Consider the following 23,974-nt stretch of genomic DNA (forward strand, 5'->3'; position numbering starts at 1 on the left):
TGGAGGCTTGTGATATCCCATAGAGGTCACCTGTGGAGCCCTGAAAGGAGCAACTGGCGTAGAAATTGAGTGCCATGGTCACTTTCATGGCCACTGGCAGTGGATGTCCTCCATGTCCCTGTGGCGCCAAAGCCTGCAGTAGCTGGCAGATGTGACCGACCAGTTCCCTAGACATGCGCAGTCTTCAGGGACTCTGGTTCTCAGTCATCTGCCGGAATGAATGGCAGTGTCTATAGATCCTGTGTGTTGCTAGGCACCAACTAGCAAAGGTTCACTGTGGCTCTTCAGCTGTGTGTGTGGGAGCCCCAGCCACCCCTTCTTCCTGAGGGTGCTTCTCCTCCCTCTCCCAAGCCAGGAGCCTCAGTCACTCATTTATCCTTTGTCACTGCTCTCTGTACACCACAATGCATACAGATAGTTCACCAGTCTTCATGCTCCTGATGTACTTCTCCCGCAGAATGAAAGAGAGAGATACCTGGTTAGCATGGGTGTACTAAGAATCTCTCTTTAGTTAAGTCTGAAGGCTCCTTAAAACTTCCTGGAGAGTGCTGGCCACCACTTGGATGGTCAGAGTTTAGTGTGCTGCATGGCTGCCCAAACCCCAACCACCTCCGCCCCACTCCACCTGACCGATTAGCAGCAGCTTTGCCCATTGGACTGCATGCTGTGCTCTCAGCTCAGGCACAGACATTCTCCTAACCCACACTGCAAGGCTGCACTGTTAGCTTGAACCATGGGGGAGTCTGGTCCAAACCAGGATGATGACATTGCAAGGAGCTGTGAGCATCTCCACCAGTGTCTGCTCCATGGCCAGCTTTAGCAAGGAGATTGTACAATGTGACCAGTCATCCAACTGTTCTGCAGTCCACTAAAACACTCATTAGTTTGCGGCCTGTGCTTGAGGTGTGAAAAGTTCTGGATCATTTAGTGGCACTTTCATGCCTCTGCATTGCTTGAGTGGGCAGATAATCTAGAGGCCCAACTCCACACATGTCAATGTGATTGCATTTGAACTGTCTCAACCGCGGAAGAATTGTCACTTTATACAAGGTTTCCCTAACGCGTGGCCCCTTTCCTCTCCCCCACCCCTCACATACTTGTGCACCACCTTCAACTGCAGGAGTGCCTTTGCCCCCATCCCCTCCAATCCGTCTCAACCTTGAAGTCCAACAGACGACCCAGGCAAGCGCTGCACAATGTTACTGTGCGCTCACCTCTGAGTTCCCCTCAAAGTGCAACATGTCTTATAAATGCTGTTGTGAAACATGTCACCGTGGACAGGCAATACAGCAAGTAATCGAGAAGGCAAATGGAATTTTGGGCTGTATTGTTCAGGAGTTGGAACTTAAAAATATGAATGGCCAACTACAATTGAGCAACTATTTGAGCCTCCACTGCATCTCCATGACAGGAGCCTTATCACAGGTTGCCATAAGCCAACTGGAATCAAACGTTCACAGATGCAATGTGAGCATCTATGTGTCTCCTCACTGCATGTCATCATCCTCCTCCACAAATCTAGCAGCTCTGAGGGCCTCCCGAGTGCACCTGCCTCATCAGGCTAGTGCAAGGGTCGCCTCACCCTCATCACCGTTGATGTCCTCCCCTTTGGAGGAGACCTCCAGCTCCTCCATCTCCTCCTCAGCCAGCTCCTCTCCACATTGCAGTTCCAGGTTGTAAAGGGTGCAACAGGCGACTAAAACACTCATTAGTTTGCGGCCTGTGCCTGAGGTGTGAAAAGCTCTGGATCATTTAGTGGCACTTTCATGCCTCTGCATTGCTTGAGTGGGCAGATAATCTAGAGGCCCAACTCCACACATGTCAATGTGATTGCATTTGAACTGTCTCAACTGCGGAAGAATTGTCACTTTATACAAGGTTTCCCTAACGCGTGGCCCCTTTCCTCTCCCCCACCCCTCACATACTTGTGCGCCACCTTCAACTGCAGGAGTGCCTTTGCCCCCATCACCTCCAATGCGCCTCAACCTTGAAGTCCAACAGACGACCCAGGCAAGCACTGCACAATGTTACTGTGCGCTCACCTCTGAGTTCCCCTCAAAGTGCAACATGTCTTATAAATGCTGTTGTGAAACATATCAGCGTGAGCAGGCAATACAGCCAGGGGTGGGGGAAATGCTTCCAGTGGGCTGGCCTTATAATGATATGCAGATGTATTACAATGAGGTTCCTGAGGTCTGATGGCCATCAATGCGCTGATTAGATGATCACAAACACTTTTCACAATGTCGTGAAACCAATTTCTGGCTTTCTCACCATATTATCTGCTCACGCTGCAGAGCATGCCCTATATCAGCAGGCACAGAGTATTCTGCTGTATATGTGATGACAGTTTTTAATCACAACAATTTTTGTGATTCAAAGACAGTCCAAGCAGTGGTCCTCAATGAAGCTAAAGTAAAAGAATTGCTTCCTAAACACCCTAAACTGATTTGGCCTCCTGCTCAGAGCCTTTCTCCCCTTCTCCTCATTCTTCTAGCAGCTTGCCCTGCTCTGCATGGCCTCTTCATCTGTTACAATAATGAGGTTTGTAAGATCATTATGTTTCAGGACTATGCCTTTAATTTAGTGTAAAATAAAGGAGGTCCACAGGTCACTGAAAGTGGCAACGCAGGTGGATAAGGTAGTCAGGAAGGCATATGGCATGCTTGCCTTCATTGGCAGGGGTATTGAGTATAAAAGCTGAGAAGTCATGCTGCAGCTGTATAGAAACTTGGTTAGGCCACACTTGGAATATTGCGTGCAATTCTGGTCACTACATTACCAGAAGGAAATGGAGGCATTGGAGAGGGTGCAGAGAAGGTTTACCAGGATGCTGCCTGGTCTGGAGGTTATTAGCTATGAGGAAAGGTTGGAGAAACTCAGATTATTCTCACTGGAGCAACGGAGATTGAGGGGCAACTTGATAGAAGTTTACAAAATTATGAGTGACATGAACAGAGTAGATAGTCAGAAGCTTTTTCTCAGGGTGGGAGAGTCAATTACTAGGGGACATAGATTCAAGGTGAGAGGAAAAAACTTTAGAGGAGATGTGCGGGGCAAGTTTTTTATACAGAGGGTAGTGAGTGTCTGGAATTCGCTGCCAGAGGAAGTGGTGGAAGCAGGTACAATAGTGGTGTTTAAGAGGCAGCTTGACAAATACCTGAATAGGATGGGAATAGAGGGATACGGACCCCGGAAGTGCAAAATGTTTTAGTTTGACAGGCAATATGATCAGTGCAGGCTTGGAGGGCCGAAGGGCCTGTTCCTGTGCTGTATTTTTCTTTGTTCTTTGTTCTTTGTCATGTGGCCTGTGCTGAAGTTCTGCCTGACAACATATCTGGATGATGGAGTTGCTAAAGATTAAAGGAAGGCCTATATTGTTTCACTTGCATGAAGATGCAAGGCACTTTAACAGCACTAGCAGCCATTAGCCGGTAATTTTAAAGGTCCCAGCCACTTTGCCAAGCTAAAAAGAGAAGGTATGTGTGTAAAATATGTAGGTGAGGGAATAGGGTGAGTCTGGTGGTCAGGTGGGAGTTTGGTAAGGGGGTCAGGGGGGTGTCGGGATAGCCATGGAGTGGGAGAGGTTGTTTTTTTTTTTATTCATTCATGGGATGTGGGCTTCACTGGCTTGGCCAGCATTTATTGCCCATCTCTAATTGCCCTTGAGAACGTGTTGGTGAGCTGCCTTCTTGAACCGCTGCAGTCCATGTAGGTACACCCACAGTGCTGTTAGGGAGGGAGTTCCAGGATTTTGACCCAGTGACAGTAGAAGGAGCGCCGATATATTTCCAAGTCAGGATGGTGAGTGATTTGGAGGGGAACTTCCAGGTGGTGGTTTTTCCCATGTGCCTGCTGCCCTTGTCCTTCTAGATGGTAGTGTTGTTGATTTAGAAGGAACTGTTGAAGGAGCCTTGGCGAATTCTGGATGGGGCACATTGCTGCCATTGTGTGTCAGTAGTGGAAGGAGTGAATGTTTATGGATGGGGTGCCAATCAAGTGGGCTGCTTTGTCCTGGATGGTCTCAAGCTTCTTGAGTGTTGTTGGAGCTTCACAGGTCCAGGCTGGGGTGGGGGAGGTGGAGGGGGTTTGGCCAAGGGAAGCTGGTCAGGGGGCGGAGGTTTGGTGGGGGTCAGGGAGGGTAGATGGAAGGTTGGAGGATAGTCGGGGGTCAGGGGTGGGCGAATAGTCAAGGGATGGGAAGTAATTAGGGGTTGGGAGTAGTCAGGTGGTCAGGAGGGTGGTTGGGTGGTTGGGGGGTTTTGGGGACAGTTGTTTGGGGAGACATGTGGGGAGAAGGGTTTGGTGGTCAGTCATACAGTTACCCAGGGCCTGGAGCTGGATTTAATCTTTCTAACTTTTCCTGGGTAACTATTCTACTAAGTGAGTTGGAATCATCCAACGTCTCCGACATTAAATTGTAGTTTCGGAGGTTTCCAAATGCAGGGGGATTGCCAAACAGAACTTGAAACTTCCCTGGAAATTCCTGTGTAGCCAGTGCACGGGGACTTCCAAGTGGTCCTCCAGAGCATCTTCAGGGGTACTTCCAGTGAACTCTCCCCACCCACCCCCCACCCCCACACACACCCCTGGGGAAGTGAAGATCTGGGCCAATGTTTAGTGAAAGCAACATTACACACTGATTAACATCAGAATCTGTTGGTTCTGCATACTGCCAGCAGTTGTTATGTGCACATGCCAAACCCTTTTATCAAGCTGGCATCTGGCACGTCTCCTGTCAGATATAAGCTCACATCTTCAAGCATTAGAAGGCTACTTAGTACCTAAAAGAAATGTATTACACATCTCAAATTCACATTATTGTGCTCAGTGGTCTCTCCATAGGCTGTTTGCACTTTTGATCATACAGTAAATTCTGGCACCGTGATGGGTATATGTACTAGATTTTTGACTCTGTATTATCCATCAAGCCCAACAGTTCACTATCCACGAACTGTTGTTCTTAGGTTATTATGTAAAAGAGCTGTGAAATCACTGATCTGGGTGACAGTCATTTAAATATTGTGTACTTGATTAACTGCACAAAATTAAGTGGATAAATGATGATGTCACTTGAGCATTTATGACTCATGTGCCTGAATTTTTAGGTCGACTGGCGGGCACAATGGGCAGGCCCGGGATTGGCCAAGGAACCAACTCACACTGGCTGGCCAATTAGCAGCCAGCATGAAGCGCGTGCTTAAATGTTCAGCGCTGCCGGGGTGGGGGCGGGAAGAGAGCAGGCCCTGATATCAGTTCAGGCGAGTGCTGACAGAAAGCTCCCTGAAGGCAGAAAGCTGCCTCAGGGAGCTGAAGACTTTTAAAGCATTAAATGAAGTTTTTAAAATCAGGAAAAAAAATGAGCAAGCATGACAATCAGTCACATGAACATATACATTATAAAAATACTACCCATAGATTTTTCTTTTTCTTTCATTTACTTTCGGAAACCCCGTGGATGAGGTTTCATGAGAAATGCAAAGCCCGTCTGGCCGTTTCACTCATCTACCAACCGTAAGGTTGAGTTTTTCAGTCCATTGCGGAGTTTTATTTGGAGCTGGTGTACTTGGTCACCACCTTCATCCCTTGCAACTCAGCAGTTTGGATGGACCATGAAAAATCAGAGACAGTTGCACATTTAATTACCTTAATTGGCTGCTTAATTGTCGGCGGGCGCGCTTCCGACTTTTGCATGTGCCTGCTGACTGAAATTTCACACAAGTGCAGTATGACATTGGGACGCTTGCCCAACGTTATCTTGTGCAATTTCGTGCCCGAGCAGGTCACACCGAGCTAAAAATTCTGTCCAAGGTGTTGTTAGGTTTATTCAGTGACGATAGTATTGTCCTGAAAGAAATTAACAAAGTGGGTAATATTTGGATGGTCTTGTGTAGAAAATCTATGCTGTACAGGTAAGTCACAGGAGGAAAAGGATTGAGAAGCTTCATTAGTAAGAATTTCAGTCGCAGATTGGCACTGCATGCAGTCAATCTATCAATTCAGCATTTCAATCTGAAAAACATACAGTTGGAACATGTAGTCTATTGAACGGAAGCACATGGGCTGATAGGCAAAGAGTTTGCAATCCTGTGTTTGTGACAGAGAGCCAGATTCACCAGCCAAAAGTTAGAAAATTATGGCTACAATGTTGTCTCTGACCCATTCTCCATGAAATGCAACTCATTGTGGGGGCACAGCATTGTGTATTCACCATTAAAAACTTAAGTCTTTGTTAAATAAAATCTGCTAAACAAATTCATATTTATATTTACTTTGTTGAAACATTTCACAGTATTTTGTGGGAGTGAATTTCTTTGTAATGTAGTAACTGTTATCTGAGTATATGTGGCAGACATGTATCACATAGCATGAATCTCCACAAATAGCATTGCCATAAATGACAAATTAATCTCTTTTATGGTGTTGGTTGAAGAAATGTGTCAAAGCACCAAAATTACCTACTCTGAACCAGCAAGTAGGTAAGTTTCTGTTCAATCTATCATCTGTAGGACAGCATTATAACTCCAGTTCTGGAATGAATTTTTCGCTCAGCTCCCTCACTCACAGCAAAGCCTTAAAGGGAGGATTACAAACAGAATCAAGGCAACCATTCTTCAATATATGTTTTTGTATGAAGTGTTCTATATTTTCTTTGAAATTTTAAGTATAATATACTGTACAAAACTAGGTTTCTCAATCCAAATATTGTATTAGAAACACATTTCAAAATTGTAACTGTATTAATAATTCACATCTTTGTTCAATCCAAATAAATACAGCATTATGTTTGCAGAATTCTCCAGTAAAGTTTAATTGAAAGTCAGGTTAATATCAGTGCACCAAATTCAATATAACTCTTTCAAGTACAAACCCATTTCCATCTGTTTCAGATAAAGTTACATAGTTTGTCATTGTGAGATTTGAACTCTTGATCTTGGGGTTACAAACCCAGTACCATAAACACTTGGCTATTTAGGCCAAGCTATTTCCACCCACTTGACTTGAATATAAATTGTATACATTAACATCACTGACAGATAGAAAATAATATGCTTTCTTTTTCAAGTACCAAAGGACAGTTCATACAATCAGAAATTAAATGTACAAAAAATTACTGTCACTTAAAAATATTGTTGATGCTGATGCTACTTAGTGTAGTTGGCTGAATATTGAGTAGTTCAGTAAATGCAATTGAGAGAACAAATAGTTGTTTCTGAATTTGGGTGGGATGATCTTCAGCAAAATTTTCATCCCAAGCATCTGAGCTGGATGCAAACTCAAATTCCAGAGACGAAACATCACTGACCAAGCCCAAAGCACCATCAAATCCTCACAGTCAAATATCTTCAAATCCCACAGAATGTTGATTTTTAACTCATTAGCATTTCGAATCATAGCACAACTTTGTAGAATGCATTCTGGACAGATGGTTTTCACTTAGCTATGAACTTGGAAACCTTTTTCTAATTATTACAAATTGTGTGGTTTTGTTTATATATTTTCTATGTTTTAGTTGATGCTGCTCTAGAATATGTTAAAACGCTTTTCTTTAAAAAAAATAGCCCAAGGGACCAGTTGGAACAATGTTGGTCTTAATTCCGATTTGTCACAGCTGCTTTTGATCAAGTGGCAGTGACAACTGGGGAATTAATCTTCAATGATAGAACTTACTGACCTTTAAAATTAACAGGAAACCATCAAACTAGTTTCACTAAAACATCTAATTTGTCAGTTGCATAAATAGTAACTGGAGCAGCACTTTTTTTTACTTTTTTAAGTGTGATTAGCAGTGATTCCTAGGGGATCTATCTTCAGACCACAAGTGGAAATCTAGCGTGCTAATAATAATTTCTTTATGTGGAAGCGATAGGCAACAGGAACAGCTTGTTCAGTATTGGCACAGGAAATATTTAAATGCATGGAAATGTATCGATCAATGTTCTGCTGGTGGAATATCCACTGGTCTCACTCACGTGTCTCAGCACCCAGACATTAATTCATCACTGATTTATACCTACATGAACCTGAGCAAACCTTTAACTTTAACTCTAGTTTTCCCAACTGTTCTGATGATGAATAGCCAGTATGGATTTTAAAAGATAAAATCTTGCTTGACCAACCTTATTGAACTTTTTGAGGATCTGTCATAAAGAGTAAACAATGATAACATCACAGATGTAATTTATTTGGATTTTAAAAGGCCTTCGATAGGGTTTCCATGCTAGATAAGGTCAAAGAATGTGGAGTCGGGGGACAAGTGGCAGAATGGACTGCTAGCTGGCTTCAAGACAAAAAAAGTGTGGAAGTGAAAGATCATCGTTCAGTGACAGAAGCTGGGAAGTGAAAGCATTCCGAAGAAGAATCATATTAGACTCGAAAAGTTAACCCTGTTCCACTCTCCATAGGTGCTGCTGGACCTGCTGAGTTTTACCAGCACAATGTTTTATTAACAGAAGTTGCAACATATGTTGGCAATTCAAGTACCAGAATTTAGTGCTATGGGGATAGCATTGAAAAATAGGGATGTTATACCAAACCTGTCTCAGACCTTAGTTAGAACACACTTGGAGACTTTGTGCAATTCTGTTCACCATATTATAAAAGGGATATAGAGGGACTGGAGAGGATACACACAACATTTATGAGGATGATACCAGAAATATGTAGATATACATATCATGAGATGATTGACAAGCTGGGTCTCTTCTCTTGAAAGAAGGCGACTGAGGGATGACCTAATAGGGATTTTAAATTCTGAAAGGTTTTGATCAAGTGGGTACAGAGAGAATGTTTTCTTTTGTGTGAAGGGTTCTCAAAATTCCCACATTTTTCATATCATCAACAAGGATATGACTTTTGGACTTTTACCTGAAACCAGACAATGAGAGGAGGTAGAATACGCATTCTTCCCTTTAAAACAATCAACACAAAACTAAAGCCCATCAAAATCTTGCATAAATAATTGCTACTAACTACTAAGGCAGGAAGACAACAATCAATGCAAATTATGCAAACCCATCAATACTCCACATATACAATGGCTTACAGTTCAAGACTAGTTACAGGGGCAGGAAGACAATGATAAACATCATGCGAGCCCATTAAAAACAACGAGACAACAATCACATGTGGAAGCCCACCAAAATCAAACAAAGAACTAACCTTGATTTGAATTGAGATAAGAAATTTTTTTAAAAAAGTATAACTGGGCCTGCAGATCTGACTGTGAGCAGTTTTTTTGGGCAGTGACACAGAAGGGTGGGCAATTTTGAAAGCACGGACAGGGCAGGGACATAGAAGTGAGCAGTTTTTGAAAACAGTTTGTTTTTGGGCAGTGAGGAGTTTAAGCAGGGAGCTGAGCTAAGTGGAGGAAGGAGATCTGGAGGTTTGCAGGCCCGCAGGCAACATCACGGCGAGGGGCATGGGGTGGCAGGCTCAACCGAAGACAACAAGGCCACAACCACAGCCCTCCACGAGGATTGACCACCCACAACCGCGCCCTTCACCCAACTGAAAAACCTTTGCAGATTCCACAGACCAGGACCACGTGGGGATTGCAGGCCCCAGAGGACACAAAGAGTGTACCCCAAACTGCAACCGGCTTACCTGGCTGGATTTTGAACTGTCAAGGAACCTTGGTTGGTGAGCATGATCCCTGACCTCTCCTAGTTCAATTTAGTTAGGCTTTGGGGGTGGGACAATGGTAAGGGGATTAGTAGCATGATTTTTCCCTCGTTATGCCGTGTGTTCCCCATTCTTAACTAAGTATACTTTATAGGTCTGTATAATCTCAGTGTAATCCTAATGTTATGAATTCATTTGTGACTTCAATAAACTCAGTTTTTTTTCTTGCGCCAAAACCAGTTGTCTGCTGCACTTTGTCACAACCCCCAAATAACTCCAGGGAGTGGAAGCGATTCAAACCACTCAGAAGTCAAAGGTGGAGCTGACACATACACCACCACCCCCTACATGCGGGGAAGAGCATAACGAGAGGCCGTCAGTATAACATAGTCTCCAAGAAATCCAATCAGGAATTCAGAAAGAACTTGCCCAAAGAGTGGTGAGAATGTGGAACTCATTGCCACAGGGAGTGGTTGAAGCAAATAACATTTAAAGGAAAACTAAACAAACATACAAGGGAGAAGGGAATCAAGGGTTACAATGATAGATTTAAATGAGGAAAGATGGGAGGAGGCTTGAGTGGACCATAAGCACTGGTATAGTGGTTTACTATATCCTATGTAATCTTATGTAACGTAATCCTCCCTAATCCCTGTGTATTTCAAAGTGTAGCTATTTTATTTTTATTCTTTCATGTGTTGCTGGCGTCACTATCTAGACCAGCATTTATTGCCCTATCAGTCTTGAGCTACCTTGATCTTGCAGGTCTGAGTCTGAGTAGCTTAGTTTCCCTAATTCCATTTACATGCAGGTGTTAGAGGTCACTCAGGGATCAACCCCATCAATTCTATTTCCTCTTTCCTTCCCTTTTACCTTTTCTCTTTACTTCTCTTACGATCATGCTGCCTTTATTTCTCTGCCCTTGATTACTCTAGAAACCCCAATCTTTTAGCACTCATCATTCCTACCCTCCTACCACTATCAAAGTCTTTACTCCCTATTAAATAATCATATAACTTTTCCCTGTGTCTCTTTTGGCCTTCCTAAACGGGCCCAGCTTGGTACGCATCACTGCTTCCTAACATGCAGGAATGCCAATCACCCCATTCTACTCTCTCCCCATCCAGCCCAAACACTGGCTAATCTTGTCAGCCTCCTTCCCATCTTAATCACTGCTCCTTGCACTGGCCGTCTGGACTGTGCTAGTGAATGGGCTATCAACACCTTCGCCACCTCTCCCTCGAGGGCTCTGGCCATCCATAACCTTGTTCTGGAAGTGACCACATTGACACTATGGCCCTGAGATGGCTGATGGTCAATGACACCTATCCTCCTTGGACATTCCCCACCTGACATATCTTCCACCACTGTCCCCACTCAAACAGTTGCAGTGCTGGTATAGCCCTTATCACTAAATCTTACCTTCGTCTGCTTTTCTATTCCTCAAACAACCTTTGAGCATCTCTTCTTGTTCCACCCTTCATACCTCTCATTTAAAACCCAGGTTCTGTATCGTCCACCCAGATATCACACCGTCTTTCTCATTGAAGTATTTTCTTTGCTTTCTTCCCTCAGGCTCTGCAATTAATGACTTTTCATCCTTGGTGATTTCAACCTCCATCCCACCTCATCTTGCATTCTCTTCTCCATCCTTGATTTATCTCTAAATATTTCCCTGCATATAACACTAGGTGGAATTTTCCAAGCCCGCGGGTGTCAGGTGTGTTTGTCAGCATGGGCTAATAATATGGCGACAAGGCCAAAAATCGGTTTCACGACGTCGTGAAACCAGTTCATAATTGTCTGCTCTGCCCGCCGATGGCAGGCCGCTTTTCCCACTTTCGGATGTCAAGAACTTCATTGTAGTATATCTGCATATCATTATAAGCCAGCCCACCGGAATCATCCCCCCGCCCACCCATCGCTGGCTCATCCGAGCACATTGGCGTAATTGCTTGCTGACGTGTTTCACAACAGCATATAAAAGGCGTGCACTTAGCAGTCTGCACTTCGAGTGGAACTCGGACATGAGTGCACAGTAACGTTACGCCGCATTTGCGGGGGCTGCCTGTTGAACTTAAAGGTTGAGGTATGCTGGGGGTGCTGGGGAGGAAGGGCTCCCTGCGGTTGAGGCGAGGTAGGAAAGCGACCACACATCTGGGAAACCTTGTATAAAGCAACCGTTCCTCTGCAGCTGAGATGGTTCAGATGCAGCCACATTGACATGTGTGGAGTTGGGCCTCCAGCTTATCTGCCCACTCAAGCAACGCAGAGGCATGAAATTGCCAGCAAAAATTCCAGAACTGTTGAACCCTCAGGCACAGACTGCAAACCAATGAGTGTTAGTGGACTGCAGAACAGTTGGATGACTGGGCACGTTGTACAATCTCCTTGCTAAAGTTGGCCATGGAGCAGTCACTGATGGAGGCGCTCATAGCCCCTTGCAATGTCATCATCCCAGTTTGGACCAGTCTCCCCCATGGTTCAAGCTAACAGTGCAGCCTTGCAGTGTGGGTTAGGAGAATGTCTGTGCCTGAGCTGAGAGCACAGCATGCAGTCCAGTGGGCAAAGCTGCTGCCAAACGGTCAGGTGGAGTGGGATGGAGGTGGGTGGGGTTTTCGGGCAGCCATGCAGCGCACTAAATTCTGGCCATCCAAGTGGATGTTGAGCTTGGTGCTGGCTGTGACTGTTTCTGCTACTATGGGGTTTCCTGTGGCTGCTCCTGTTGTTGTGGGATTTCCTGTGGCTGTTCCTGCTGCTGTTTTCCTGTGGCTGTTCCTGCAGCTGTGTGATTTCCTGTGGCTGCTCCTGCTGCTGTGGGATTTCCTGTGGTTGTTCCTGCTGCTGTTTTCCTGTGGCTGCTCCTGCTGCTGTGGAGTTTCCTGTGGCTGTTCCAACTGCTATGGGATTTCCTGTGGCTGTTCCTGCTGCTGTTTTCCTGTGGCTGTTCTTGCAGCTGTGTGATTTCCTGTGGCTGTTCCTGCTGCTGTTTTCCTGTGGCTGTTCCTGCGGCTGTGTGATTTCCTGTGGCTGCTCCTGCTGCTGTGGGACTTCCTGTGGCTGTTCCTGCTACTGTTTTCCTGTGGCTGTTCCTGCTGCTGTGGAGTTTCCTGTGACTGTTCCAACTGCTGTGGGATTTCCTGTGGCTGTTCCTGCTGCTGTGGGGTTTCCTGTGGCCGTTCCTGCTGCTGTGGGATTTCCTGTGGCTGTTCCTGCTGTGGGATTTCCTGTTGCTGTTCCTGATGCTGTTTTCCTGTGGCTGTTCCTGCTGCTGATTTCCTGTGGCTATTCCTATTGTGTTGCTGCCTTCCCTCATGATTCCTTCCATCCTCTGAGTTGCTGGGGACCTGGAGCCTGCAGGGCCTGAGGCCTGGAGGAGAGGGAGAGAGGGAGAGGGAGAGGGAGAGGAGGTGCTGCTGCTGCAGGACTGGGAGGGTCAGGAAGCAAGGACTGTTTGGTTTAATATCCGTGGTGGGTGTCTGGACTTTAGTTTGGTGGGGGCTGAAGACAGCCATGTGTTTGGTGGGGGGAAGAGAGAAGACCACTGCAGACATTTGGGGGAGAAGGGGTGTGTGTGTATGTGTGTGTGTGTGTATGTGTTTGTGTGTGTGTGTTGCTTAAGATTTGCCACCTCCCGCTCATCGCTCCAACTGAGTCTGAGTCCAGGTAGCTGGTGCTGCCTGGTGAAGATGGGCAGGCATCTGTGTGCCAAGCAGTACCAGCTGCTTGGTGAAGACATTGCCCTCCTCCTACATGAAGAACATCGAGGTCCCCACCCACACTCCATTCCACCGAGTGACACGCACCTCCCCTTCACCCTTTCCCTCCCTGTGTCCCTCTGTCCTTTACCCCTCTCCCTCCTCTCCTCTCTGTTTTTGTCATCCTGGAGGGGGAGGTTACACCATCCTTTCCCTCCTCTCCCCGGGATGGGATATTGTTAAATATGGAGCTGGGAGTGTATGTTGCTCAGCCAGCCTGGCCCGGGAGGATCACACAAAGTGGGGCTTTACTGTGGAATATCAGGGGGCTGCCTACAGGGTCTTCTGGATTGCGGAGGGTGTGCGGTGCCAGGCCTGAAAGCAGGTGGGGCACATCCGTAAAAACTGCCCCATCACCAAAGCCACCAGCACCATCCAGGCGGCTGCAACTGGCATCGCCGCCCCTCCCCCGACCATCACCCATCTACCCCACAATGCCCCCCCGCCCCCCTCCACCCCCCGCAAGGGGAGGTGCCGCCAGCAGCCACTGCCATCTCGGCTGCCGGTGAAGCGGTGGGGAGAGACCCCGTGCAGTAAGAAGGAGCGGAGGAAGATATGCCAACTGGAGATGGCCCCTCAAAAACCCCAAACCCGCCCTGATCCCCAGACCCTTGAAAACACGGGGGTAAAAACATCATCCGGCCCCAGCGTCGTCCCCATGTGGGTTCCCGGGTCCAGTGGGGGTGGGGCACGTGACCCCAAGCCGGTGGTTCTATTAAAGAGGATGGACCTGCCCAAACCCCAGAGGGCAGAGTGTCCGGAGGGGCTGGATGAGGTGGCAGGGGCCTCACTGATGGAGGTCTCCCCAGCCCCCAGCCTACCCCGGAGGGGAGGCCACCCCTCGCAGGGAGGGGACCTCATAACTCATGAAGTCGGATGTGTCCCCTCCCCCAGTGAAGTGGTGATGGCGTCTCCGCCCCGTAAGTCCTTGCTCTGCCCTCTAGGGGGAGCCCAAAACCATGTTCCCTCACTGCAGCCCCCTGAGCAGGGCCCCTCTGTGAGGGTATTGCCCTTGTGTTGTTGCCCCACCCCAACCCACCTTGTACCCTGCAGCAGTCCCTTCATGGCCCCGACTGCTGGGTCATCAGGCGGCGGTGGTGAGGAGGGCCTCCCAGCTCCCTCCCAACCTACAGCACCGGGAACCTCTGTCCTGGTCTGGAGCTTTTTCCGGACTCTCTGTGTGACCGGTGCCTTGGTGGTGGCGGGGGGGAGCAGGGGTCTGAGCTGCTGCTGCCCTTTAGCCCATATCCCCGAGAGGAGACCAGAGACGGCCCCTGTGCCCTTGATCCTGGGAGTGGGATCGAGGTGGAAGTGGAGCCGACTGGCAGCTCCGAACCGGCCCCCGTACTCAATATGGGGGAGGGGCTGGAAGCTGGATGCGATGACCTGGAGGAGGGCGGGGTTTCAGTGGGGAACACCGGGGATGACTTAGAGTCATTGTTGAGTGAGATGGTGGATTTCCTGGTGCCTCCCACTGACTCTCCCCTCATCCCTTTACGGGGGCTCCAGGATTTTTTAGCGAGTAATCACGGTCATCGAGACAGGGTCGAGTCGGCCCTGGGCCGGTGACATTCTTTCCCCCTTGTGTTCTGGTCTGTCCGCGATGCCCTCAAGGCCCCTGGACTGGACTGGACGCTAAGAGGAGGGTCCACACGTTTCTCGCTGGGCTCCTGAAGGAGAGGAAGGATTAAACTAGTCCTCTCCTTCTTACACTTTGCACTAGATGACGGTAGCACATACTCCTGACAGTGAAGACTACCATAGCCAGCCTCAACACCCACAGCAGCAGGGACGCACACCGCAGGGTCCAGAACTTCTTGGTTCTCCGGGATGGGAAGTATGCGGTGTGCTTCCTGCAGGAAACCCAGACCGTTCCGGGAAACAAAGCTATGTGGCTCCTGGAGTGGCGAGGTGTGGGGGGGAGGGCCTACATGAGTCCCCCAACCTCCAATTCTGGCGGGGTGACTATCTTGTTGGCCCCACGTTTTCAGCCGGAGATCTTGGGGGTCAAGGAGCCGGTGCCAGGCCAGTTGCTGCACCTTACTGTGCGCCTGGGGGGTGCAGCGCTTCACCTTGTGAATGTGTACATTCCCCTGGGCGCGCAGCAGCAAGCGAAACTCTTTCAGGAAGTGTCCACTCATCTCGGCTCCATCGACGCGGGTGAGCGCATTGTCCTCGGGAGGGATTTAAACTGTACCCTCGAGGACCGGGACCGTCACGGTGCCCAGCGCCGCTCGCTCTGTGTGAGTAAGTTCCGGGACCTGGTCGGGTCCTTCGATTGATGGACGTCCAGCGACATCTCCATCCCGACTCCAGCGTTTCACTCTCGTGTCACCTGGAGTTGGAGCGTGCAGACTCGATGGTCCTTACGGTTCGAGGGCGTTCCTGTCCTGTGTTCCACCGGCTTCTGTGCACAGACCAACATCTGGTGTAGGCGAAACATGCTCCATTCTGCGCCCGGACAGGGTCCGCGTACTGGCCCTTTAACAATCTGCTGCTATAGGACGAGCAGTTCCTGGACTCGTTCCATCGTTTCTGGGCCTGCTGGAGAAGGAAGCAGGGAGGCTTCCCCTCCTTGAGGCTCTGGTGGGACGTGGGCAAGACTCACGTCCGCGTTTTCTGTCAGGGGTACACGAGGGGGTCGATAAAGAGGCGGAAATCCAGGGACGAGGAGTTGGAGAAGGAGGTGCTCGACCTGGAGGCAGGTCTCGGTCAGCCCGACGCGGACCCGGCCCTGCGGCTGGTGTACGATGAGAAGAGGGGTGCGCTGCGGGACCTGCAACTGGTCGGGTCCTGGGGAGAGTTTGTGAGGTCGCGGATCCGGTTCCTCACGGACCTGGACCGTGGCTCCCACTTCTTCTACTCACTAGAGAAAAGGCACGGGGTCCGTCAGCAATCCTTACGCTGCTGGCCGACGATGGATCCCTTGTCTCGGATCCGGAGGGCATCAGGACCTTTGCCCGAGATTATTACACTGCCCTGTTCTCTCCGGATCCGTCCAGTGAGGATGCTCGCAGAGTTTTGTGGGAGGACCTGCCGCACGTCAGCTCGGAAGGTGCCGGAAAGCTTGACTCCCTGATAAGTCTGGCCCCCTCGACAGCCTCTCCAGGGGCAAATCCTCAGGGCTGGACGGGCTGACCATGGAATTCTTCAGGGCATTCTGGGACATCCAGGGGAGCGATCATACTGGGGTCCTGGGAGAGTATTGCAACCAGGGAGATTCCCCTTTTGTGGTGCTGGGTGGGCATTACCCTGCTGCCTAAGAAGGGGTATCTTCGCCTCCTTAAAAACTGGTGCCCGGTCTCCCTTCTCAGCACGGATTACAAGATCTTTGCCAAGGCCATGTCTTCTCGCCTTGGCACCGCGCTGGACCACATGATCCACCCTGACCAGTCCTACACCGTCCTGGGCTGCAACATTTATGACAACATTCACCTGGTCCAGGACGTCATCCACTTTTCCCAGAGGACTTGACCAGGAGAAGGTGTTCGACAGGATGGATCACAACTATTTATTCAGGACTCTGCAAACATTTATGCTCAGGACACAGTCTGTCGCCTGGATCCGACTTCTGTATGCTGCGGCAGGCTGTCTAGTGAAGCTTAATGGGTCCCTGATGGCCTCCCCTTCGCTTTGGGAGAGGGGTACGTCAGGGCTGCCCCCTGTCTGGCCAGTTGTATTCTATTTGCGTGGAGCCTTTCCTGCGTCTCTTGCGGAGGAGGTTGTCGGGATTGGTTCTGCGCGGGCCGGGCATCGGGGTGGTCCTTTCGGTTACGCCCATGATGTGCTCCTGATGTTCACCAATCCGTCTGACCTGCGGAGGATGCGCGAATGCCAGGAGGTCTACCCAGCCACGTCCTCTGCCAGGATCAACTGGGATAAATGTTCTGGACTCCTGGTCAGTCAGTGGCAGATGGAGCCCCTACCCAAGGCCTTTCACCTGGAGCAGGACCAGCCTCCTCTACCTGGGGGTCCATCTCTGCCCTGCTGAGGAATCTTGGCCGGTGAACTGGCAGGAGCTGGAGGCCAAAGTCACCACTCGCCTGTGGCACTGGACAGGACTGCTCCGAGTGCTGTCTTACCGGGGTCGAGTTCTGGTCATAAACCAGCTGATCGCCGCCATGTTGTGGCACCGGCTGCTCACTTTGACCCTTCCCCCGGACTTTGTCACGAAAATCCAGAGAATGTTCATTGACATCTTGTGGGACAAAAGGCAGCCCTGGGTCGCTGCTGAGGTTCTGAGTCTCCCGCTTAGGGAAGGCGGTCAGGCGCTAGTGTGCCTACGCACACAGATGGTGACTTTCTGCCTTCAGGCCCTGCAGCGATACCTTTACGTTGAGCCCCCTCCGAGATGGTGTGCCCTGACGATGTATTTCTTCCACCAGGTGCATTATGACGTGCAGCTCCTGTTTGTAGACTTGAGGGGCCTTCATGGTGTTGCCCGTCTTTTACCAGGATCTGATCAAAGTCTGGAACATGGTTGCCTCACGACGCAGCTCTCCCCCGTCAGGAGTAGCGGCTATCGTCAGAGAGCCACTGCTCAGGAATCCGCCCCTCCGTCCTTTTCAGTGATTGGCGGAGAGGAGGGCTGTGGCTGCCGGGTTGACCAGGATCGGGGACGTGCTGGGTGGTGGAGGAGTGGGCTGGATTCTTCCACAGGAGTTGGTGCATCGCGTGTCTGTGAATGTCTGACTCATGGCCACTGCCATTCATGACCTCAGGACGGTCATGCTCGGCCCCAATGTTATACTGCGTCTCGATGTGGTGCAGGAGCGGTGGTCGTCCGTCTGAACGCACCCCTGTTCGGACGGAGTTCCACATTGGCCCCAAGCCCCGAACCCTCCCTCAGGAGCCCTTGCCCCACAACCTGAGTCACCTCAGGAAAATGCCCTCCGAGTCCTTTAGCATGGGGAGGGGTTTCCTGTACGGGCTGCTGCTACACATCCTTCACTTCCTTGCCCTCGCCCGCTGCCCGGACACGCCCTGGCATGCCTTGTTGCCAGGTGGTAGAGGTCCCCAGTGTCCCCCCTTTTCCATCAGGGACCTGGGGTAGAGGGTGTTGCACGCAGCAGTCCCATACAACCGTAGGATGTGTCGGTTCACGGACTTCCAGGATACTTGCATTTTTTGCGGCCTTGCGGAGTCCGTGCACCACGTCTATGTTAATTGTTGTAGGCTGCACTCCCTTTTCAGTTATTTAAAAATCTTTTACTGTTGTTTTGTTTGCACTTCAGTTCCACGCTCCTGATCTACCGGCACCCGGTGCGGAGGAGGGGCAGGAGGGAGGAGAACCTGCTCCTGGGCCTGGCCAATTTGGCCATTAACAGGTCCAGGCAGTGGGTGATCAAGGGGATCGTCCGACCCGACTGTCTGCCCCTCTTCCACAGCTATGTTCATGGCCAGGCGTCCCTGGAGAGGGAGCACGCTGTGTCTGCTGGTACCGTCAAGGCCTCTCGTGCCTGGTGGGCACCGTGGGGACTGGAGTGTTTTATCGACCCCCTTAATCACATTTTGGTTTACTGTTTGTATGTTTCCTTTATATTTTGTCTTTGTTTTTGCAGTTTCTCTTTAAGGGGCTGCTTTTTACTTTGTCCCTCATTTTGTTAATTTTGTTTAATTTGTTGGACTCAAAAGTTTTAATTGGTGCCTGGCCTGAGGACACGGCGAGCTGATGGCGTGGTGGGAGAATGAGAGCCCACCCACCATGGAAATGGCGTGTTTCCCGGGAATGCATAATCAATGAGGTGGAATTAGGACAATACAGCATGAAAAGCCACCATTGCAGCCAAAGGGTAAAACGTCCTTTTTCCTTCCTGCTACTGCACTTAGTGCAAATCTGGGACGAATTCCACCCTCTTTTTATGTAACCCCTAGAAACTAATAACTTTAAAAAAGACTTTACTTGTGATCGATGGAAAGAATTGTGTGACAAGTTCTCACGTTTTAAGATTTTTACTGTAACAAACACATTAAAATAAACATTTACTAAACATTACTTAATAAGCAACTAATATGCTAAACTACAGGAAAGTTGCTTCCCCATTAATTAATTAACTCAATCAAAAATACTTTACAACCTGTTTGTACGTTTTTTTTTATTATTTATTAGTGGGATGTGGGCTTCACTGGCTAGGCCAGCATTTATTGCCCATCTCTAATTGCCCTTGAGAAGGTGGCAGTGAGCTGCCTTATTGAACCACTGAGTCCATGTAGTGTAGGTACACCCACAGTGCTGTTAGAAAGGGAGTTCCAGGATTTTGACCCAGTGACAGCTAAGGAACAGTGATATATTTCCAAGTCAAGTCAGTGTGTGGTTTGAAGGGGAACTTGCAGGTGTGCTCCCATGTAACTGCTGCTCTTGTCCTTCTAAGTGGTAGAGGGCGTGGGTTCGGAAGGTGCTGTCAAAGGAGCCTTGATGAATTTCTGCAATGCATCTTGTACATGATACACACTGCTGCTCCTGTGCTTTGTTCATGGAGGGAATGGATGTCGAAGGTGGTGGATAGGGTGCCAGTCAAGTAAGCTGCTTTGAACTGAATGTTGTCGAGCTTCTTGAGTGTTGTTGGAGCCGCACTCATCCAGGCAAGTGGAGAGTATTCCATTATACTCCTGACTTGTGGACAGGCTTTGGGGAAATAGGAGGCATGTTACTCTTCACAGAATTCCCAGACTCTGACCTGCTCTTGTAAGCATTATATTTAATTGGCTGGTCCAGTTCAGTTTCTGGTCAATGGTAACCCCACCCCCCATCACAGGTAATGCAACCTCTAATCATTTCCTTATATTGTTCTCCACCCACAATCCCCTTCCCTATCCCAACCTCACTCCTTTCTGTGTCTACTCCTGAATCATATATGAATCATTTTCCACTCTATTTTCAAGTTCCTGCCACCTTGTCTTTGGTCCTCCATTCATAATAACATTGCTACAGCTCCCAATCTGCCATTCTTCTCCTCCAGATTTGATGCACTTCTTCTCACGAAGCCATTACTCTCTTTTGCCCTGGTCATTCCCCTATTGTACTTCCTTAAGCCTAAGGAGGTGCAGATTTAAGCCAGGTGATTCAGCCAATCTTAATTCACCTCTTTCCATGAACTGAAAACAAGGGAGTTTGTTTTCTGCCTTCACAACTTTATCCCTATGGATGATGAGTAACGAAGGTGCTATTAAATTAACTTAAATTACACTAAATTAAAACACTTTCAGAATAATCCCATAAATTAAAAGAAAACCAGAAAGACCTGTTTGAATGTTAAGCTTACTGTTCATATACTGCCTGTCTAGATGTTGATCCTCAGACAAAGGGTGAACTAATGCCCACTTCAGGGCCTAATTCTGCCACCGTTCAAATACAATGGGCAGAGAGAGAGGCCTGCACCAACATGTGATGACCATGTGCCTACTGGTCAGTGAAAGAGGGAAGGGTAACTCCTTCCTGAGCCTCTGGTGCCAATCAAATACCACCCCCAACCTCCACCCCCAAACAGTCCACACTTCCCCTGTCCTGCCCAACATCCCCCATCCCACTCAGTGGATCCTGTCAGCTTGGTCCAGCGAGATCCCAGACTTATCTGTAGGCCCGGCTCCATTGTTGAACCAGCAGTGAGCCCAGTGGCGCTGGGGCACTGCTGAACTGTCAGCCTCCGATTGGCCAGCAGCTCCATGGAGATGGATGGAAATCTCATTTCATACTAATTAAAGGGCCGTCGGCTGAAAAATTAAAATGGAGTGAGCTGGCCAAGTGGAGACGGCCTCACCTCAACATTGACACTGAAATACTTAGTAAGAGTTGTCAATGTTCTGAGGCTGCTGAGGGTGAAGTCACTTTGTGAGGGATATGGTACGAAAGATTAATGTTGTCCTCCTTCCTCATGTGAATGGAGTAGGACTGACAAAACAATGTGAGGGGGTGTAGTGTATTATCTGGGTGAATATACTCATATGTTTACCCTTTCTGACCCTCGTTGAGCCACTTGTGGCACTGAATTCATGATGGCTGGGTCACACTCCAGCTACTGACCACCTCTGCCTCGTCCAGTCATGGTTCTGGGTGTGACAAAAGGCTTCTTTCTCCCACTGCCTCTGTCCTGTTCCTTTCTACCTCCAAACAGCATACCCAAAGCTGGAGCTGGAAAAGATGTCATCTTCTCCACTTATCCTTCAGCTTCCTGCCTCTTCTTGCAGCCCTACAAGCCTCCTCCATTTTATCTCTTAACAAGTTCTTTAAAAAGCTGAGGGAAATCATGCCATGCAGATCCAAGCCAGGCCTGCACAAACACAAGCAAGGTGCAAATGATAATGAGACATTCCCATTGAATTTAGACACCCCTACACATCCCATAATTTTGTGTGTACATTGTCCACTATCGCCACCACAAACCCCTCTGTTTACAGGCTGTACTTAATGGAGATGACAGGGGTCTTGCCCACCAGCTGGAGAGCTGGTAAGAGGTTGGCATCACCTCTTTTTTGGGAAGGCCCGCCAAATTAAGTGCCATTCTGGCAGTGGCAGGCCATCTCCAGGATCAAGGACCCCAGGAGCAGGAATCCCACCTGTCAAAAGCTGCTGGCCAATCAGAGGCTGGCAGCTCTCTCAATTGCTCCAAGAAAATTACAATTATTTTCATCCATTGGATCTTACTTTCTTTCACTGATTTGTAAGTTTTTTTCAGCACCTGGCAACCATAGAAAAGTTCAGCCTCTATTGGTTCCCATCACCCCAGAATGTCCTTATTCAACAATGGCCATTCCACACCTAAAGAAAGAACTGGGCAAGGAAGATGATGGTTGGGCGTGAGTGTGTAATAGAAGCAGAGATTTCCTGTATTGTATTTTCTAATAAAGAAATAAATTCACTAATACATCCAATCAGGAACTTAGGAAAAATCATCTTTAACCACGAAGCAGTGAGAATATGGAACTCACTACCACAGGGAGTGGTCGAGGCAAGCAGCAGATATATATTTAAAGGGAAGCTAGATAAACAGATGAGGGAGAAAGGAATTGAAGGATATGCTGATAGGGTTAGATGAAGTATTTTCAATTTTGCCAATAACACAAAACTAGATGGGAGTGTCAGTTCTGAGGAGGATGCAAAGAGGCTTCAAGGGGATATAGGCTAAATGAGTGGGCAAGAACATGGCAGATGTAATATAATGTGGAAAAATGTGAAGTTATCCACTTTGGTAGGGGAAACAAAAATCCACAGTATTTTTCAAAGAGTGAGAGATGGGGAAGTGTTGATGTCCAAAGGGACCTGGGTGTCCTTGTTCATGAGTCACTGAAAGCTAACATGCAGGTGCAGCAAGCAATTAATCAGAAATGGTATGTTGACCTTCATTGTAAGGGGATTTGAGTACAGGAGTAAAGATGTCTTGCTGCAATTGTATAGAACCTTGGTGATACCATACCTGGAGTACTGTGCACCTACTTAAGGAAGGATATACTTGCCATAGAGGGAATGCAACCGATGATCACCAGACTGATTCCAGGGATGGTGGGATTGCCCTCCAAGGAGAGATTGAGGAAACTGGACTATTCTCTAGAGGTTAGAAGAAAGAAAGGTGATCTCATTGAAACATACAACATTCTTACAGGGCTCAACAGGGTAGATGCAGGAAGGCTGTTTCCCCTGGCTGGTTGTGGGGGTGGGGGGGTCTTCTAGAACCAAGGGACACAGTCTCAGAACAAGGGATAGGCATTTAGGCAGAGATGAGGAGGAATTTCTTCACTCAGAGGGTGGCGAATCTTTGGAATTCTCTACCCCAGAGGGCTGTGGCTCAGTCATTAAGTATATTCAAGGCAGAGATGGATAGATGTCTAGCTATGAAAAGGTATCAAGAGATTAGTGGATAGTGCAGGAAAATGGCATTGAGGTAGAAGATCAGCCAAGATCTAGTTAACTGGCGGAGCTGGCTTGAAGGGCCCAATGGCCTACTCCTACTCCAAGTTCCTATGTTCCTATGCTTAACAGCACCTGAAGAGGTGGAGGGTGCTGCCGGTATGACACCTATCTGAGGCCCAGAATTGCCAATAGACCCATGCACAAATGAGTGATGGCTGTCGGGTGTGCACCTACTGATCCGCCTCCCTATGGGCACCTGAGGGCCCCTGGCTGACTCCTTGAGGAGAAGGGGAAGCTGGAGTGAGATCGAGCTGCCCCGCACCCCTCTCACGTTGACACCATTGAAGGCCAATTATGGCGTCAGCGATGGAGTTCAGCCCACACAGCCATGCAGCACCCATTTCCTGCATCAAGGTCTCCATGGCGGCTGCCATCCTGCCAGTGTTGACCTCGGTGCATCGGCCGACACTATCACCTCAGACTGAAGGCAGGCTCTATCGTCCCTTGCAACCTGAGGAGTGCAGTAGACATCTCTTCCTGATGTTCCTGTGATTGTCTTTGCAGCTCTAGCAACTGAGTGAGGACCGAGTCCAGAGGCTCATCGTCTCACTCAGACTCAGCAGATTCTTTGCCTCCAGCAGTCCTCTGAGTGCAAGCAACTTCTGATGTTGCAGCCTCTGCCTGCTGTGGATCAGATTGTGTCCTGTGCTCACCAGGCTGTGATCCTGAGGCTGCTCTACATCTAGGT

General features: G+C 48.6%; 1 pseudogene; it reads right to left on the minus strand.

Annotated features, from left to right (window-relative positions):
* Nucleotides 1-13,778, minus strand: part of LOC121288417 — an 83,695-nt pseudogene extending 69,917 nt beyond the window's left edge.
* Between the last annotated feature and the right edge of the window lie 10,196 nt (nt 13,779-23,974).

The sequence above is a fragment of the Carcharodon carcharias genome, chromosome 15 (genome assembly GCF_017639515.1).
Source record: "Carcharodon carcharias isolate sCarCar2 chromosome 15, sCarCar2.pri, whole genome shotgun sequence".
NCBI lineage: Eukaryota > Metazoa > Chordata > Chondrichthyes > Lamniformes > Lamnidae > Carcharodon > Carcharodon carcharias.